At 45.6% G+C, this 20,775-nt stretch overlaps 1 long non-coding RNA gene across 1 annotated transcript; it reads right to left on the minus strand.

Annotated features, from left to right (window-relative positions):
• Positions 1-6,142: 6,142 nt before the first annotated feature.
• LOC109306102 lies at positions 6,143-9,546 on the minus strand. Its single transcript, XR_002099851.1, has 3 exons — positions 9,535-9,546; positions 8,569-8,570; positions 6,143-6,284 (listed from the first exon to the last, which is right to left on the minus strand). It is a non-coding gene; the product is annotated as an uncharacterized LOC109306102 (long non-coding RNA).
• Positions 9,547-20,775: the final 11,229 nt, after the last annotated feature.

Here is a 20,775-nt window from a genome sequence, read left to right on the forward strand (position 1 = left end):
AATTGACAGAAAGTATAGTTATCAGCAGGGATCCTGGTTTTATTTGAAGGAAAAAAATCTCCAATTTTCATATTAAAAGAACTAACCCAAAATCCACATTTTTTTCATGATTAAAATGAAACAACACTAGATAGATAGATAGATAGATAGATAGATAGATAGATAGATAGATATTAGTGGACTGTCTATAACAGTGACTTGCAACCTTGGCTCGTGGCGGGTCTGCCCCTCATTCTACCTCTCCCGCCTGTGGGGCTCTCCTGATGCACGGTCCAGGTGACTCTTTCTGCTGCTGCCCCGTGTGATCCTGGCCTGGCCTGGGTTCTGCTGGCACCAATGGGTGAGTTGGCTTCAGGAGTCACAACCCAGATTTAGCAAAAAGAGGTTGGGAGCCACTGATCTATACATTAGTGGAGTTCTGCTGTCCTTGGCCCACATCAGTATTTCCTTGCTTCTGTGTGCCCTGTTTCAAGATCTGACTACAAATTGCTGACCTTATTCAGCCTTTGACCTGTGCCTCTGCCTCACATTTGGGATTACTGGAACTTGGCTTTGACAGGTAGGTAATCTGGTTTACTCCTTGACCTTGCTAACATTTTGGCTTGGATCAGACTCTGACCTGCTAGCTTTGACCCTCGCTATTCCTTGGACTTTTGGCTAACAACGTGTGAAATACCAGTCAGACTGCCTATGCCTTGGTACATGACAGTCCATCCTCTCTCCATCTCTCCTCAGGAATGGTGCTGTTGAGAAGCCAGGAGTCTGATAAGTAGGCTAACAGTGATCACAGCTGATACAGTCGAGGAACCAGGGTGACTCCTAGGCAGAGCTTTGGAAAGGCTTGATGATGGGATTTCAGCAGTTCCACCCTCAAACTCAGGGCAAAATCCATGTTAAGTGGGGTTAGTCTGGGTCTCTCACAGTGCCAAAAGTCAATGTACCGAATGCTCAACTCCTCCCTGGCCTGCTTTGTAGCCTTATCCCATTCTCAGACATAGGACCATAGCCCAAGCCTGCAAAACAACTCTCCCCCCATCCCGCCAGCTGGAAAATTCTAGGCAAAGGAATTCAGATGGAAAGCCAGCAGTGAAGAGGGCTGGGAAATTTTCCTCAGGCAGGTGATCAGAGGTTGAACACAGCATGAATAGTCATCCCAGTTGAGAAACTACCCTTGGGCATCAGGTCATCATAGCAGAGGCTTGGAGTCACAGCTGGGAGTGGAACCAGATATAGCAGTCAAACTTGATTGTCATGTTGAGAGGTAACCTCAGGTTCTTGACTGCACATTCAAGGGAAGTGATCCTCTTCCAGAACTGTACACCTCCTAGAGGACCATCTCCTATAGTATGAGCAGGGAGTACAGATGGTCTTTTTGGCCCCATAGGAATAGGCGTAAATCTCATTCCTCTGGGAAGAAAGTACTGTTTCTGTAAGTGGCAGTGAGGGGATGAATTGAGAGTTCCTGATTGTAATGAAAGGGGAGGTTGAGAGCTCCACCAGCATCCCATAAGCAGGTAGTCCTTGCCCAGTCCTGGGAATTCTAGATTCCTGTCAGGAACCCAGGTTCCTGGACTCTCTGAGTGTGCAAAGCAAGTGCCTGCTATAGTTTCTTGGGATGGACCCATGCAATTCTTCCAAGAATCTGCCTCCCCCAAGCACCATTTCAGAGGCTGCTGTGCATTCAGAACACAACCAGGAACCTGATCTCAGATTTGTTGGGTGGAGAGCTGTTGGGCTTCTGGACCAGTAGGACATGGTCAAGAGAGGGGACTTACCTTTGTCAAAATCTTGCCTCTGTACGAGTGCCCAAACAAATGCCAGCATGGGCCAAAACGTGTGTAGTTATACCATATGTTACTGGTAATATTTATAGCATTGCACAAATGTACAATGTTTCCCTTATCTATTTTTAGAGACAACACCTGTATGTGGGAGTAGTGTATGCAGAAATCACAAAGTGGCTCAAGGACAGGCCAACTCACAGCTGCAGAGTGAATGAGAGATGTCAGGTAAGAGGAAAGGGCCAATATGAGGGCAAGCTGCTTGGGATGGGAGTTGGGAGTATGGTTCTTCATGGTGGGCAATCTCCAGCAGCCCAGGTAGCCCACAGGGCATATTAGGATGTATGTACAAGGACACACTGTCTTTGGGCCTCTGGCAGCCTCCTCTCCCCAAGAGCAAGCAGCTGCATACTACTGTCTCCAACTAAATAGGTTACTCAGAGTAATTCTTCTCCATGCTTTGTGAATGTTTGTATGCACACTGTGGTTGCATCCACACTAGCTGGGTTGTGCCTTTGCAGCAGTATGAATAGCAGCAGCACAAATTTGTGCTGCTGCTTTGTGCTGCAGTGCAAACCCCTGCCCATGTACTTTGTAGTGGGACACATTATTCTGATGATCCATGTGCTGTGTGGGGGGGAGAGGAGGCTAGCTGGGGCACAGAGTGCCTCAGCAGATGCTAGCCATTTACTGCACTGAGACACCCTATGCCCTAGCCATCTGGGGAGCAGCATGTGGAGATGGAGGAGCAGACAGCCCAGGACTGCCTGCTCCCCCATCTCTGCATGCTGTGGTCCCCTCTGTGCCAAGGCACCCTGTACCCCAGCCAGTCACTACCTGGCTGGCAGGGGTGCAGTGTGCATCGAGATGCGAGAGCAAGCAGCGTTGAGCTTGTTGCTCCCCCACCTCCTTGTGCCTCAGCAGAGGGGCTTCATGTGAAGCCCCTGCACTGAGGCATGAAGAGACAGGGGAGCAGCCAGACCAAGGATGCCTGCTCCCCCATTTCAAGGCTCATTGCTCCCCAGCCAGCTGCTCCCTTCTGCTGGGGCTCCACAATAGAGCCCCCATCCTGAGGCATGAGGAGATAAGGAAGCAGCTAACCCAGAGCTGCCTGTTCCTCCATCTGGAGGCATCCTGTGCTCCAGGGAGTGGCTGGCTGGGGTGCATGAGGGCTCCACAGTGCATGGAGATGGGAGAGCAGGCAGCCCTGGATTGCTTGCTACCCCATCTCTGTGTTTGTCCTGGCCTGTGTTTTGCACCACTTTTTTTCCAGGGCTTTTTTTTTTTTTTTTTTTTTGCTGCCAGAAAATCCCAGTAGCACATTTTGCCTTGGCACTGCAAATTAGCAGCTCTGTGGACTGATTAAGGTGCAATGTGTGTGGCTTGTGGCATTGCAAACCTCTTTGCAATGCCACAAACCACATATGCCTGTGTGTCTGCATGAAGCTTTTATGTCCAGCCTTCACTAATCATGCAATCAGTTCGCAAACAAAATGTCAGTTACTGTCATATGTACCATTTATTTTCTTGTTTATATTTGAATTTTGACTCTCTGTTGAAACTTTATTCCATATAATATACAGAACCTCTGTCATCTGGTCTTACTCAAGTGGTTTAACATGCTCATTAAACCCTAAGCAGGAATTTTATGGATAAGTGACTCTGCATGTCCCTTATGGTACTCTCTTCATAGTGATACTCATCTAACTCTGTAGTGTTTGCAAGGCATGCTACATATTTTGTTCTAGGATGTGATTCCAACTAAATCCACAAACTTCACCTGAAATAGACTGAGCTTAACAGTTCCGTTAAAAGGCAGAAAAGAAGAAAATCAAATGTAAAAAAGAGTTATAGGTTACCATAGGGCATCACAACACTTATTTTTAGAAAATCCAAACAATGAATGAATGATTCATGCAATTCATAGTTCACTTTACCACCTCTGACTGTATTGCCCCCTCTTTAAATGCACCCACTCATTTAAAGCAAGTTCCATACCTCACTGATCCCTATCTCTAGAGGTGCAATGCTGTTAAGAGATATTGTGTGATGATTTATTAGTAACTCAGAGCCTTTTTCAGGGGTCCTGTCTATGGAGTACCCAAAAAGACTAGTCTCAGTAAAAATTGAAAAGGTAAAGCATTCTGGGGAGTTTCCTTGTCTCTGGATATTTCTGCCTGAGCTAAACTTTCTCACCCCTTTTTGAGCTGACAGTTCTTGCAAAAGAAATGGCAGCAAGGTTTAAAAGTTTATCTTTTGCAGTTCTTTTCCCTTTACGTAGTTCAGGAAACATGTTAACTTACAGAAAGAGCCTTAAGCAGTCCCTAAAGCTTTTCTAGCCAGCTCTCAAAGCTACATAAGAGCAGGTGCAGCAATTTTATGTCAGTTACTTGGTTTTATTTTCATTCTTTCCAAAACAGGTACTGTTCTGTTGAAAGTCAGTTTAGTCTCCTGTGGCTATATCTGTGGCTTGGTTCTGGTGATAGATCATTAAATGCTTTCTGTGCTCTCACCATGGGAAGTAATAAGTTTTAGTAGGAGAAGAATGTGAGATAGTGATAGCAGTCTAACTCTCATCCATTTGTTTCTGAAATACATCAAAGCCATTGTAAGCAAATAGGTTCCCTAATGGCTTTAACATCCCCTTCCACTAGTTACGATAGCTCCAGCTTATTATGCCCCTTCACAGGTGCTAGGCTATATTACCAGAGTAGCTTGTTTCTCATGAAACACAATCTCAACATTTTCAGAAAACAGGGCCTTTCCATTGACTTCAAGGGGCTCTATATCAAAACATTAACATGGAGATTATAGATTCTCATTCCATTTTTTTTAACTGAAAGAAAATATTTATAGTTTGTCAGTTCAGGGTACACTGGATTAGACGCTTTTTGTCATACATGGTAAACACAGTTGACCTCAACACTAGCACAAGTGCTAAAGTAGATCATACATTTATGCTCTATTTTATTATAAATTCTGTATTGTTTTTAGATATAGTAGGCCACATCCAATCAACTTTGGCACATTACAGTCAGTCCTTCAAGCTCCACGTTGCTAAAGATTAAATTGTACTTTTCACAGAAGTCAAAGCATTTTCTTAAGTGTTCTGACTAATTTTCACTGTGGACTGTTTTTTATCTATTTTTTACAGAGTAAGGTGTTCTTGTGGTGGGCCAGTAGAGGGTGCTCCTGCATTGAGCCACCCACCTCCCTGCGCCCGCCCACCTTCCAGGCTCCGAATGCCTCCCTAGGGGTGCCTTATGCTCAACCAACCTCTCTCGCGGAACACACTCGCTAGTCTGGGGGTAACATGGCCGCCACCACCCCGAGACAGGACTGTCTCAGCCCTGTGTCCTCGGGGAAACACAGGCCTAAAAGTCCAGTGGGTAATTGACCCAGTACAGGCACTTGGGGCATTTCCCCAAGTCAGGGGGCAAAAAGTAAAGTCTCCCTTAGTCCGCAGACCTTAGGCATAATTTAGACCCACCCCTCAATATGTCTCCCACACCAGTCAAAAAGGAGAACTTTATTGATTACAAGAGATAGGGTAAGCTAGGGTACAGGATTGAGCAACATCTTAGAAATGCCAGTCACGTAGGCAGAGGGAGCAGGTTTCCCCCCTCCCTCAGGAATGCAACCAACTCAGGTTACCTAAAGAGACAGGCTGAGGTGTGAATCCATTGTGCTGGCCCATCTAATCACATTGTCACAGGGCAGAGATTTTGGGGAGAAACCAAGGTGACTTTCTGCCACACTTCCCTCCCCCACCTTTATAAAGCTTGGATCCGTAGCTTCACAGAGGTATGGAGACAAGCGTGCTAGTTTGGAGGGGTCACCTTTCAACCCTAAAGAGAAATCACACACCACATAATACTGATCCTAATAATAAAACATATAAAACATAATAGCACATTCAGGAACTTCCCTGCCAGAGCACTCTCAAGCAGGTCTGAGTCCATCCAACCCACTACCCAGAGCCCTTTCGTGACAGGGCATCTGCTATTACATTCTGGCTTCCCTTGATGTGCTCGACAGTGAAGTTGAACTCTTGAAGCTGCCAGGCCCATCGCTAAAGCTTGGCATTGGAGTTTTGTATCGTCTGTAACCACTGCAGTGGGGCATGGTCCGATAGGACAGTGAACTGCTGCCCCCATAAATAGGGCCTTAGCTTGTTCAATGCCCAGACAATTGCCAAACACTCCTTCTCAATAGACGACAGTTTCTGCTCCCGAGGAATTAACTTCCTGCTGAGGTACACCACAGGGTGCTGTGTCTCTTGGTGCTCTTGTAGGAGTACGGCTCCTAGTCTTGCGTCGGAGGCGTCTGTGGCAACATAGAAGGTTATCAAAGTGGTGTCTTCAGGATTGGTTGTTTGACCAGGGCAGCCTTTAGGGTGTCAAATGCTTCTTGGCACCCCGGCTTCCAGACCACTGGATCAGGGCTTCCCTTCTTGGTCAGCTCATGTAGGGGAGCTGCTGTCGCTCCAAATCCTGGGACAAACTGTCTGTAATATCCAGCCAGGCCAAGGAAGGCTCTGACTTGCTTCTTGGTTTGGGGAGGTGGCCAAGTCCTTTATGGCCTCAATCTTGTCCCATAAGGGAGCAATATGACCTCCACCCACATGATGTCCCAAATACACTACCTCGGGTAGTGCCCACTGGCACTTTTTGGCTTTTACCGTAAGACCAGCTTGCTTGATCTTGCTTAACATGGTGGTCAGACGAATCAGGTGCGATTCAAAGTCCTGACTGAAGATGGTGATGTCATCAATGTATGCCATGGCAAACTGCTCACATTCTTGTAGCAGGATATTAATTAATCTTTGAAAGGATGCAGGAGAGTTGCGCATACCAAAAGGTAAAACTGTAAACTCATATAGTCCCACCGGCGTGGTAAATGTGGACTTGGGTATGGCATCAGGGTCCAGTGCCTTTTGCCAGAATCCCTTGGACAGATCGAGAGTAGAGATGACCGTGGCTGGGCCCAGGCGTTCGAGCAAAGTGTCCATCCTGGTCATAGGGTATGCATCAGGGGTGGTAATAGCGTTCAGCTTCCGGTAGTTCACACAGAACCGGACGGACTTATCCTGCTTCCGGATGAGTACCACTGGGCTGGCCCAGGGACTCCCTGAAGGCTGGATTACCCCTAAACCTTCCACCTCTGTGATCTCTCGCATTATTGCTTGCTTCACATTCTCATTAATTGAGTATGGTCTGGAGTGTATAGGGCAATGGCTGCCCGTGTCTATAGAGTGTACCGCCAGGTTCGTTTTACCTGGTTTGTTGGAGAACACTGTTTCAAAGTCTTTGAGTACCGCAAGCAGCTTGTCCTTGTCCTGGGAGGGCAGATGGTCCGGTAGGCGCAGTTCCTCTATTCCTGCCTCCCCATCCCAGTCACCATGCATGACCACCTCCTCTGGGTCCTCAGGTGATCCTTCTACTGAGGAAATCCAGAATACCGTATCACCTCTATCAAAGTAAGGTTTAAGCATGTTTACATGAACAGTCTTAGGCTTTCTCCCACTCCTGGCCACTACATAGGTCACATCATCCAGTTTGTCCAGGACAACATGAGGACCTTCCCAAGCGGCTTGCAGCTTGTCTGTCTTTAGTGGCAGGAAAACCATAACCTTATCACTTCGGTCAAAGGTATGTAAGTGAGCTATTTCATCATACCAGGACCTTTGCTTATCCTGGGCCTGTCCCAGGGACTCTCGTGCCACTTTCATCATATCAGTCAGTTTCTGATGAAAATTCAGCACATACTCCACCACGCAAGTCTTGGTGGAGGGGATTTTTCCTTCCCACTCTTCTCTCACCAAATTGAGAGGACCTCGAACTCGCCTCCCAAATATCAATTCGAATGGCGAGAACCCGGTGGACTCCTGGGGCACCTCCCGGTAGGCAAAGAGCAAATGTGGCAGTTTCTCATCCCAGTCATTGGGGTTAGAGTCCACATAGGCCTTTAGCATCCCTTTCAAGGTCCCATTGAACCTCTCTACTAGCCCATTTGTCTGAGGATGGTAGGCTGTGGTCTTAAGGTGTTTCACCCCACAGCACTCCCACAGGCACTTCGTCACCTCTGCCAGGAAGTTTCCACCCCGGTCGATCAGGATCTTGGAGGGAAAACCCAGCTGACAGAAGATTTTGGTTAGGGCATCAGCAACCACAGGTGCTTCGGTGGAGGTCAGGGCAACTGCCTCTGGGTACCGAGAGGCAAAGTCCACTAGAGTCAGGATGTACTTTTTCCCTCTATGAGTCTTATGCCTCAGAGGGCCCACAATGTCTATCCCCATTCGTTGGAAGGGTTGATCAATGATAGGGAGGGGCTGTAGGGGAGCCTTTCTCTTGTCCTCACTTTTGCCCTTCCACTGCCATGTCTCACAAGATCTGCAATAGTCCGTCACATTCTGGACAATTCAGGGCCAATAAAAGTTTGCCTGCAGCCACTGGTGTGTCCGTTCCCTGCCCATGTGACCAGCACACGGTAAATCATGAGCCATGGAGAGCAATTGTTGTCTGTATTTGTGAGGTACTATGATCTGGCGATGGGGTTCCCAGGTCTGGGCGCGGCTCTTTGGCACCCACAACCGGTAGAGAAGTCCCTTATCCCAGACCACCTGTTCCCTCTTCTCTGGGGTAAACTCTCTCTCTGCCGGAGGTCCTCCAAGCTGGGGTCCGCCAGAACCTGCTGCTTGAACTCCTCTCGCCCGGCTAAGCTATCAGCGGAGAGTTTGGGGGTTCCCGCAGGGAGTGCACCTTCACCCTCAGGGACTTCCTTGGACTCCTCCCTGAGAGTCTCTCCTTCCTCTGCCACTGACGGACTAGACACTTCCCTGGGACTGTTACTCAGCCCACCCTCGGGGTTGCTAGTTCCCTCAGGGTCTGGTGTGCGTTCACCCTCCGCTGGGGCCTCTCCCAGGGCAGCCAATGGTGTGGCTGTCTCTTGGGAAGTTTCTAACCCTTCCCCTCTAGCCTTTTTGCTTTGCAGACGAGTCACCGCGTTAATGCGGTAGGGCTCTAGGTCTAGGGCCTGGTCCATCTCTCTGCGCAGGAGTTCTCGATTAAGTATATCCCGTCCCACCAGGATGGGAGCCAGAGCCCCTTCCATCACACCCATTTCTACATACATTGCACAGCCTCTCCACTCGATGGGTGAATGGGCTACCTGTATCTCAAATAGAGGAGACCCCACCCCTTGAATGGTAAGGGTCCTCCCTGAGATTATATCTGCAGATGAAACTAGGTTGGCATTGATTAATGTTACGCTGGACCCCGTGTCCAGTTCCCCAATAAGGGTTCTCCGTTATCTTGGTCCTGTGGGGGGCCATCACCTCCTCTGGGTTTGTGATCCTGTAGCAATAGACATGCCCCTCAGAGGGGCTTGGGTCTTTCCCCTCATTGCTTACAGCTGTTGCATGTCTGACAGGCTTGGGTTTGTTGCTTAACTTTGGGCAGTTGGGCTTGATGTGGCCCGGCTCCCCACAGTTATAGCACCCCCTCTTTTCCAAATTGGAATGTTTGGTCGAATCAGGGGCCTCCTTATGCTCGGCCTGGGACGGCCCCCTTTTCCCCTTTTGGACCTGGCCCTCCCTTCCCCCCTCTTTGGAACCCTTTATGTTCCTTCCCAGAGTAGGGAGGCTTCTTGTCTGACCCTTCCTGGTTAAGCAACAGCTGATCTGCAATTTCAGCAGTCTCAGGGCCGGTTTTGGGGACCCTGTCCTTGACTAGGGTTTTAATCTCCCTTGGACATCGGTAGTAAAATTGGTCCAGCACCATGAGATGGAGCAGCTTCTCTACAGTGTCAGCCTTGGCTCCCTCTACCCATTTAATGAGTGCATCCCACAACAGGGCCATAAAATTAGTCATTGACTTCTCAGGCTGTGGTAAGAGATTCCGAAATTTTTCCGGAAATACTCCTGTCCTAACTTGAACCTTGAAGCCACAGCCCACTTAAAGGTATCATAGTTTTCAGCTGTGTCTGTGGGCAGGCTGTTCAGGACCACCGCCAGGTCGCCATCTACCAAAGCAGCGATGTGTAGCATGTACTCCTCCTCAGGTACCTTTAACCATCGGGCTTGCTTTTCAAAGATGCTGAGGAATACGTCAGGGTCATCTCTGGGTTGGTAGTGAGTGAAGGCTGAGGAGTTCGGTTTGGGGCATTCCCCGGGCACTCGCGGAGGTCCCGCATTCTCTCCATTGGGCTGTCACTGGAGTACCTCTAGTTCGTGCTTGCGCTTGGCCTCTGCTTCTCAGGCCTTTGCCTCACGCTGTGCTGTCTTCTCCACCAGCTCCATCTTTTCCAGCTCCATCTTCATCTTTGCCTCCTCCAGCTGTGCCTGGGTCTCCAGCTCCATCCTTTTCAATTCTAGTTCATACTTGAGCTTGCTCTGTCGCTCCCGCTCCCGCTCCCACTCTTCAGCTTCTAGCCGCTTCTAGTACTTCCAGCATTCCTCTGTAGGGGTTGATCCCTCTGAGGACTGCGGACTTGGCGTGCAGCGCTGTGATTCTGGGGAGGACTCAGGAGTTGGTGTGTGTGGAGGTTGCTCTATGGCTGAGTCATGGTCGCACAGGAGTTTAATCAGTTCCTCTTCTTTAGCCCTTTTTTCACATGAAGGCCTCTCTCTTTCACCAGCTCTTTCAGTTCAGGCATGGTCTTTTGGGCATACTGCTCCGCCATCCTGGCTATCTACACTATCCAGTCGACCCGATGCCAAATTAGAAATTGTTTGCTCAAGGGATTTCAGTGACTCTATTACTCTTCCCAAATTATGCCTGTAAAACAGCAGGGTATTCGGATCCCACAGCTCCCACCACGTGTGGCGGGTGCAGAGATTCCACCTCAGTAAAACAGCCGGGTATTCGTATCCCACCACTGTTTCCATCACATGAGGCGGGCCAGTAGGAAGCACTCCTGTGTTGAGCTGCCCACCTCCCTGTGCCTGACCACCTTCCAGGCTCCGAATGCCTCCCTAGGGGTGCCTTATGTTCGGCCGACCCCTCTCCCGGAGCACACTCGCTAGTCTGGGGGTAACGTGATGCCACCACCCCGAGACGGGACTGTCTCAGCCCTGCGTCCTCAGGGAAACACAGGCTTAAGAGTCCTACAGGTACTTCACCCAGTACAGGCACTTGGGGCACTTCCCCAAGTCAAGGGGCAAAAAGTAAAGTTCCCCTTAGTCTGCACACCTAAGGGGTCTAAATTATGCCTAAGAGAGGCTGGAGAGAGGAACTGGATACTGTATCTCTCCCATGGCAGCCTTTTCTGCTGCTCCTCAGGGCAGTCCTAGGGGCTCTCTGAGGAACTGCTGTGTTGAGCCTGTCTCCGGTCTCCAGCCAGTCCCTCAGCCCCACTCTCTCTCTCTCTTGTTCCCTCCATGGGAAAACTGCTCCCCCCTTTTATCCAAGCCTCTCAGCCAATCCCAGCCCAGAGCCCTTCCTGGGCTTTTGCTAATGGCTCTCTTTCAAAATTTTGCTGGGTTTACATCACTCTTCCACTTCCAACAGGGCTGCCTCCGAAGCAGCTTTACTTGCCCTCAGAGCCTACAGTGTCTCTGCTGGGACAAACTTTGTCTCTCTGACCTACCTCTCCATTATTTCAGGTAGGTCCATTTTTGAAATGCTGCTACATCCTCCCCTGCATCAAGGTTTACTGTCCAAGCGAACCAGGCTGAATTCAGTCTCAGTCCCTTAGTACTTCCACAGTGAAAAAATAGAGACCTCGCCACTGACTCCCGGGGCATTTTATGTCAGCCGGGATACTCCTCTCCTAGGATGGTGTGCAGGTGAGCCATCCTAGTTGTCAAAGTTTTCTGCTGCACACAGCGTGCACAAGTTTCACATTTCTTTTGGACATCTCTGGCCATCCCGGGCCAAAAAAATCGGTCCCGAACCAATGACAGTATTCGCTCGACCCCAAGGTCATCATGCAATGCTCTCAGTGCCAGTGTCTGGTCCTGTTGGGGCAGCACTAGTGCTTGTGAGTGCCCCCATCTGGGGCGGTTACCATTTCATAGATTTCATAGATTTCATAGACAGTAGGGCTGGAAGGGACCTCGGGAGTTCATCGAGTCCATCCCCCTGCCCAAAGGGCAGGAAGTCAGCTGGGGTCATAGGATCCCAGCAAGATAAGCATCCAATTTACTCTTGAAGACGTTCAATGTAGGTGCTTGAACCACCTCCGCTGGCAGACTGTTCCAGACCTTGGGGGCTCGGACAGTAAAGAAATTCTTCCTTATGTCCAGCCTGAAACGGTCTTGCAGGAGTTTGTGACCATTCGAACTCGTCATCCCTTGGGGTGCTTTGGTGAACAAATGTTCCCCCAGATCCTAGTGGTCACCCCTGATAAACTTATAGGTGGCCATTTGGCACAGCACTCCCTCTACGACCCTCAGTCAGGGCCATTCATGAAGGAGGTGTTGGCCACCAAGTGTTTTAGGCTTGAATTCCTTTGACAGGTCCCCTCTTTTAGTTTTTTCTAAAATTTCTTTTATGTCAGGGTCAGCTTCTTGAGCTCTCCACCATCCTGTGGCATTGAGTCGTGGCAGTGGTGACTGATCTAGAGTTACATAACCCACCATGGCCCATGGAACACTGTCCAGTGGCAGGACCAGCACTTCTGCTTCACAGTCAGGTAGACTCTCTACCTCAGATGTTCTTCTTTCCTCTAAACCACAGATGCTCTGCAATTCATCTAACATTGCTATTTCTCTCTCCTGCTTATACGGTTGTCACGATAAAATGTCCGCATCTATGTTTTTCCTCCCTGCTCTATAATGCAAACTGAAGTGGTAAGCGGCCAGTGCAGCTACCCAATGGTGCCCTGTTGCATTCAGCTTGGCACTTGTTAGCACATAGGTCAGTGGATTGTTATCAGTCCAAACTTGAAACTGGATCCCATACAGGTAGTGCTTGAATTTGTTGGTCACTGCCCACTTGAGTGCAAGGAACTCTAGCTTATGTGTTGGGTACCGAGTTTCACAGTCTACTAAACCTTGGCTGGCAAAAGCAACGGGTTTTAATTTTCCTTGGTGCTCTTGGTATAGTACAGCCCCCAACCCCTCAAGGCTGGCATCCATATGCAATACAAAGGGCCTTTGCGGGTCTGCATAAACTAATACTGGGGCACATGTCAAACTCCGGATAAGGGCTCTGAATGCCCGCTCACAATTTTCATCCCATCATGGTCCAAATAACTCTAATGGGTCCTGCAAACCCAGGGCCCTGCCTGGTCTTGCCTTAGACAGAGCTCCTTTACTTCAGATCTGGCTCCTTCTCACCTGATATCCCTGAATGAGGTCATTTAGGGGTTTTACCAATCTAGCATAGTTCTGGACAAATCATCTATAGTACCCAGCAAACCCCAAGAATTGCTTAAGTTTCTGAAAGTTCCTTGGCCTTGGCCACATTACCACGACCTTGATCTTATCGGGGTCTGTGCTGACTCCCTCCTGAGACACTATATATCCTGTATATGACAGACATCTGGCAAAATTGCCACTTTACAGGGCAAGTTTAAGCCCAGCAGTTTGCAATCGATCCAGAACTTTCAACAGCCATTCTTCATGCTCCTCTAACATCTTCCCGAATACTATGAGGTCATCCAGGTATACCAGCACTTGGGTCATGTTCATATCTCCCACTACTTTTACATTAATTGTTGAAACATAGCGAGGGCACCAGAGATCCACTCGGGTTGCAAAGCTGACAGGTTAAAGTTCTTAGTATGATCCTTGAAGGGAGATGATCTGTTTCTTCCAGTTTCTCAAGAATAAACCAGGTGGTGTGAGAGAGACTTCTCTTCTTGAAGAACACACACTGCTGCTTTGTACAAATTTTTATACCCTCGGTTCAGCTTCTTTCAAGCATTCTCAATAGTGTAAATCAGTTCTTTTCTCTTGACAAGGGGTTATCTGGTTTGGAACATCTCAAGGAAGTGATTGATACTCAGGAAAACATAAGGTTAAGGAGTAACCAGACACTTAGGAGCCAGCTTAACATTTCTATGTATAGTAGATATACTGATGGGATATCTCATGGTTTCTTCAGAAACAATAGATAGCTTTTGTGAGTGAGTCTGCGTCCTGTTTCAGGGTTCTCCAAGAACACGGAGCTAAGAGGTAACATCTGAGAGGTGTACCAAAGTTAGATTGGGCTTGGGTTAGGCCAATCTACTGAACATGTGTATATGTTCAAAGCACAGTCCTGGAAATGGGAAACCCGGTGCTGTGCTTTAACCTCCCTCTGCCCCTCACCCCCTGCTACGTTAAGCCCTCTGCTCCCTCATGGTCCCTGACAGACAATCCTCCCTGTGGACCAGACACTTGTCCCCCACAGACCCAGCTGACCCTAAAACCCCTGCAAACCAATGAGCCTCTCCAATCCTGCTAAACCTGTCCCCCACCCCAACTTCTTTAGATCAGGCTCCCAGAAATGGCAAGTCTGTAAAACCAGCACCCCATCTATAATCATGGACTTAAAGTAAGCCTCATGGTAGTGGATGAGACCTCAGGAACATCAGTTCTGGTCTGCAGTTAATTTGCATAGAAGGATTCAAGTGAAGAATCACTGAGTTAGATCAAGTGGCCATTTTTTTACCTGATCTAACCCCCCAAACTTCTAAATGTAATGTCTGTATGTACCGTTAATAAGGAATCCTCATAGGACTGTGGTATTGCTACTGATATCATTTCCTGGGGTCTTATAATGCCCCTAAATGAATGGGAAGAAGGCACATTCATGCAGCCGGATTGCATACCACCTATTAGTTGTCTAAGTGCACTTAGATACCTAAATGCAATCCTACCCCATCCTGCTCAAGTCTGTGAATAATAATTAATGCAAAATGTGGATCACTTTTTCTTCATGTTGCTTTTTATAAGATAAAATGAAAGTGTGTTACAACATTAGATATATATTAATGACTTTTTCAGGATCCTCAACAGGGCCCATGATGTTTACACTAAGCTGCAGGCAAGCAGAAGTAGCCTGATGACTCAGGATGGGAAGAAACACAGTGGTCTTGTCTACGTGTGCACAGGACCGCACAGTTTTTATTGTGTAGTCCTGGTGGGCATGGGTCATTTCCAACCCTACTGTACAGTAGTGTTGGTGTCACAGTTCATGCCTGTCAACACTATGTCATCATAGAGACAAGCTACATCACCATAGCTTGTTGCTACAGTGACATAGCATTTCATGCAGATGCACCAATGTTTTGTAGTCCTTACAGCCTGCACTACCTGCAGGACACTAATACTCTTCCAAAGGAAAAACTAAGCTCTCCTAGGGAGATGCATATTATGCCCTCAAACAAAGGCACAAGGTAGCCCCTAGTTATATACATTTTGGGACTTGCAGTATTTTTTAAGTATCATACATACCAGTAGCTATCCACAAAGGATCATTATAATAATAATAATAATAATAAAATATTTTATTGAAACAATTTTATAGATAAACCAGCAAGATTTATGCATTTCATTAGTCAGGAGGGAAAAAAATCAAAACATAAAACAAACAAACCCATCAGTATAATTGGTGCCCATTAAGATGAAGAAGCTATTAAAGATGAAGAAGCATCACAACATTTTGCTATTAAACTATGTAATTCTTGTTCCTGCATGAAAATTATGCATATTGCCATTCAGACTTTTCAGGTTTTACTTGAGCCATCATGTATAATTACCTGTACCTCTTTATTCCATTTCCTTTCCTTCAAGCATTTTATTACAGAAGACTAAATTAGCACCAATTAATCAACATTAAATATGGGAAAATATCCAAGTAAAGAAAAAGATGCTCAAAATTAAATACCTGCATCTATTCCTTGGAACAAGATTGGGAGAAATAATCATTTAATTTGTTGGTTAAGAGACAGCAATAGTGTGCTTCAAGGGGAGACATGATTTATTTCAGATGAGTTATTTCTGTAATTTGGCCTTGGTTCAGGATTGCAACTTTGTTGAACTCCAATAGTCTTGTAGATTTTGGGTCTTTCAAAGATGAACTAGCCCATGGCATAATCTAGATTAGACATAAGAGTTATACTAAATTACACTATATCTGCAACTCTCCTCACAATGACTGCTCAGCAGCCAAAAACATTATAGCATTTTTCCTCCTACATTCTCAGATACAGCACAGCCTCCTCCAAGCACAACTCAATACATTCTCTTTGCAGCAGAGTGCCAATGGTGTAGCATGAGCCCATGGCCTAAGGTACTTTATTACTGAGAGTGTTCCCCATTGTGAAAAAGATTTACCTCAGCTGGGAGAAAAGGAAAGCCGTAGGGACGCTGCACTGGAACAGGAATGTGGCAAAAGTGAAACACAGCAAAAGTGAAAGAGAAAATGAAAAAAAATGGCAAAGCTGGGAGGACCCAGCACTGGCTCCCATGTCAGTGTGGGCACACTTTATATTAGTGTTCCAGGGCTGATTTGCTGCCTGAACCCCAGAGGCTGGTATAAAAAGCCCAGCAGGAGACAAGCGGAGGGAACCAGAAGAGAGATTCCCCACCAGAACAGAGGAACTGGAGCCGGAGCTGGAACAGAGGAGCAGAGTCCCTCTGTAGGGACATGGTGGTTGCCCCAGGGAGGGGTTTCCTTAAAGGAGCAGAGCCAAGGAGGGCTCAATAACTTACCTAAAGAAACACCATGGAAAGCAGATGCCGACAACTTGGACTACATCGTGGCAGGGCCAGATAGGACAAGAATGGGTGCAGGTCTGACCCACAGCAAGTATGAAACCAGAAGTGAGAGAGGGACGCTGGGGGATGGTACAGCACAGGGTCTAGAAGATGCATAGACACAATAAGAGGACAGTGGGGAACACTCAGACAAAGCAATGTCCAGATCCCACCGTTGAAAATTAAGAAGGCCATAACACCAAAGCGTATGCAATACCAGTGCTAGTGGCCCACGAAGTGACACCTTTGGTTGGCATCACGTGGGGCATAGGGGAGGCAGAGCCCCAAGCAAGAAGGACAGTCAGGACAACTAAAGGGACCAGGGGAGGCGGGATAGACCATCTTCCTCCCAATTAAAATAATTTCCAACAAAGATGTGGCAGGCAAGACCCCCTGAGAGACTGACCAAAAGTCAGTGCAGTAACAAACCTATGTCTTTCCTAAACAATGGTAAAACCAGAAAAGGCCCTACAGACTCAACGCACAGGTGAACCGCATGGGAGATTACACCCATGCAGACACAATTGCTAGTTTCTTTATGCCTTTTATAGCAATTAATAGTTGTAAAGAAGCAGGAATTAAAACTGGGATCTTTGTTTTCAATTTTTTCACAAATGATCCCTGTCCTAAGTATATATAAGTATATATATCCTAAGTATATTTTAGACTGAAGAACCCTAATATGACCAGAAAGTCATACATGCAGGGCACATTCACATGTGCATATTAATGCAATGAAATAAATTTGGCCCATATTGTGCCTGACTTTATTGCTTCCAGGCATCATGTTTATACATATGCCCAGGATCACAACATGTTGAGCCAGGTTGGATCAGCCTCAGCTGGTAGGGCACCTGGGAGGCAGAGGGAAAGGGTTGTCCTCCTGCCAGCCCGGGGCTACTGTCACCTGGCCCGATGTGATATAGAGAGGCTGGCTGAGACACAAGGGCGCTCCAGTGTGGGGCTAGCCAGCAGGCAGTCTTTGCACTGAAGCACCCATGTGCCCCAGCCATCTGGGTCAGCATCTACACATGTGGTGCTGCAGAATGAAAAACTCCACCGCAGGATAGTATTTGTGTTTATAAGAACTACCTTGCTATGGAGTTTACTAGTTTGCTCCAGCCTAATAGCCTTATACATGTAGATGCTGAGACATTTATTGCAGAGCTAACAAGTCTACTTTGCAGTAAACATCTCATGTAGATGTGCCCACAGAGAAGCACTAGCTTATACTCCAGCTACCTGGTCCTATAATATCATGAAATCTTACAATGTTATGAGCACCTTCAAATGCCTTGAAAGACAAAATGATCTCAATAATATTTGAGGACAATCATCATTTCTGACAAAGTGCTAGAAATTTGCAGGATTAGCAGAGGAAGCCAACAGCTATGGAAGATCACTAAAAATATTGCTCTGCAAAGAATAATATCAAAACCATAGGAGGTCAAGATCCAAAAAAAAGATCATAGGTGCCTAACATCTATGCTCCCCAAACAAAATGCAATCCCAAAACATAAGAGGCAGAATTAGTCAGTATTACTTGAGATGCTAGTTAATATATTTATTGGCCAAATTTATTTAGTAATTTTTAACTCTGTCAATTCTGCAAAAGAAGAAAATGCATTTTGTTTTTATCCCATACTGAATCTGAGGTTATTGTTCTTAGAGCTGGAATTGACTTACTGTTTGATGCTATATATAAAACCCTAAGCTGTTTGTCCATTAATATTAATTATTTGCATTGCATGATTAGAAAACATGTTGTTAATTGAATTGTGCCACCTCATTGATTAACCTATTTGTTAATAGTGACCTATTTGATTAACTCTAGTGTGTAATCATGGACTTGAACATATTGATACTATCTTGATTTATCTACAGCACATTGCACCATATGTTCCTTAATCTATGGTTTTAATCCTTATTATCACTGGTCATGCATTAATGGTTGAATAGTTAGTTTGATTTTTTTGTTCTTCTCTCACCCTGGGAGAGAAAAAAATATTAAAATATAATGGGAAAAAAGTGTGGGTTTGTGGAGAAATTCAGAAGAAAGAAACCAAAAGATAAAGGTAGGGAGGGTAGAAAGAGTATGGGAAAGTGTTGTAGGACCTAGGGTTAGGGAGCAATAAATTTGATTTTGATTCAATTTGTGCATAAGGACAAAAGTGAAGTGCCATAGACCTAAGACAACATTTTGTTGCTAAAATTCCTGTCTCGAATCTGGAATCAAAACACCAAACCCTGATCTTTCCTTTTGTAATGAAAAAAATGTATACCATTTCAGCTCATAGGGTTCCTCATCAACATACCAGTTTTCAGGGAAGGGGCACTGTTTCCCATACAGGAATAAGCAGGAAATAGGGTCTCCTAAATGTCATAAAATCCTGGTATTCCCACGGATTTTGTGTCATTTGTAGAAGGAGCATTGCCACTGAAACATTCCTGGCTCTGGTCCCATGGCAACATAGCTTCTGCAGCAAATACCCTTACATTTTTTAGCCGTTCTATACATGTCCTATATTTAAAACTTTTCTTGATAGGAAGTGAAGATACTGAATAATGTACTGAGTGGTAGATGCCCAATTAGATATGTATTGCTTTAACTGAATGCATAGAGCAAAGGGAATATGAAAATTAAATATATATCTTGAAATATTTACTGTGATTGCTATTTGTACAGTTCAGCTAATCGGGGAACAGAAATAAATACAATTTGACTCACAGAACTAACTCATTCAATGAGTACTTCAGAGTCTAATTTCACTTGTGTGGGTTAATGACATAATTAACATATTATTTCTTTATCCCTACTGAATAAATGATGGGAATAACCAGTACAGCACTTCTGATGAAAATCAGAACTATAAATACATTATTTTTCATGCATGTGTGTGCTACTAGTACTTGAGGAGCACAATGCTCATTGAAACAAAACAGAAAACTTAACTGAACTAAAATTCTTACATATGTGTGAATACTTGAGGAAACTTTGCCATTATTTGTTCAGTTCTGATTTTCACAATGTTTATATAAATTACCCATTTACAGTCTGTAACTTCTAGAGTTCCCAGATCTGAGTCTGCTCCACATGCGAGCTGATGCACCCCGTTTATAAGTGGAGATATGCATGTCAATGCTGACAAAATGGTGGTGGTGCGCTTTTGAACTAAAAAGCCTCTGGTGTATTTTAGTTCAAAATGATGCCACTGCCATTTTTTCAGTGCTGATGTGCATTTTGCTGTCTATACAAATGCATGCACCACAGTGCCAGGCATTTTTAAAAGCACCCAGTGCTGCAGCACAAGAAAGTGTATAAATGCCATATGAGAGTATTTCAAAAGACATTACATACAGAAAATAGATAGATGGACATTTCATTCTGAGTGAGAAGAATTCAGATGAGTCATGAAGATATCACTCTGAAGAACGCTAGTACTTTAATCATAACTCTACATTTAAAAATAATTCCAACAACTATCCTTTATTTAGTAGTGCTACACTTTCTGTCTTCCCTGAAGTGAATGAGTGATGACCCTTGCAACTGTAGTAATTAAACTTTTTGGTCACAATGAGAACCTCTGACAGCCTCAAAAGGAGAATTACAAATTAGAACTCTGACAAGCTAAACCTCTGAAAAGAAAGAACCTATTTCCCCTTGGCTTTTCAACTCCAGTTCAATCTTGGCAGATACAGTGATGTGTGAACAGAAAAAAAGGTTTCAGCTGCATAATAGATATCATGGATTTTAAGATAACGTTGCCTCTAAATACATGTTTTATATTGCTCTAACAGTGGTAATAATATAAATTTTATTGCCTACGAGCATATTTGTTTCCCATCTAATGGAGTAGTTATGCATTCATTATGAACTTGAATGTGACAGTCATTTCATGGGGATGGTCTGGAAGATGAAGAAGCATCCCCTATTTTTGCTGGCATAAAGGGAAAGAAGGTATTTGAAATATTATAGAGTATACTTGCACCACTGCGAATGATTTTCCAGGGCAATGTTTTGTTCTCACGCACGCCCCTTAAGGTAGGTAGGAAAACCACAACCTGGGTATACAGTTGCAATTCATGAACCCATATCCACACATCAGAATATGTAATGAAATCTATCCTTCTGATCTATGGATAGGATTCAGGAAAATTCTTCTGCTCCTATGTAATTGTGTCTGTGGTCCCTGGCATATGTATATGTAATAGCACAATGGTATCTGATCATCAGGGATCCTGGTTTTCATAGATTAAAAAAAGAATCCCCAATTTTTTAATTAAAAAAAAGTAACCCCAAATCCA

The sequence above is a fragment of the Crocodylus porosus genome, unplaced genomic scaffold, assembly GCF_001723895.1.
Source record: "Crocodylus porosus isolate Cpor-Errol unplaced genomic scaffold, CroPor_comp1, whole genome shotgun sequence".
Lineage (NCBI taxonomy): Eukaryota > Metazoa > Chordata > Crocodylia > Crocodylidae > Crocodylus > Crocodylus porosus.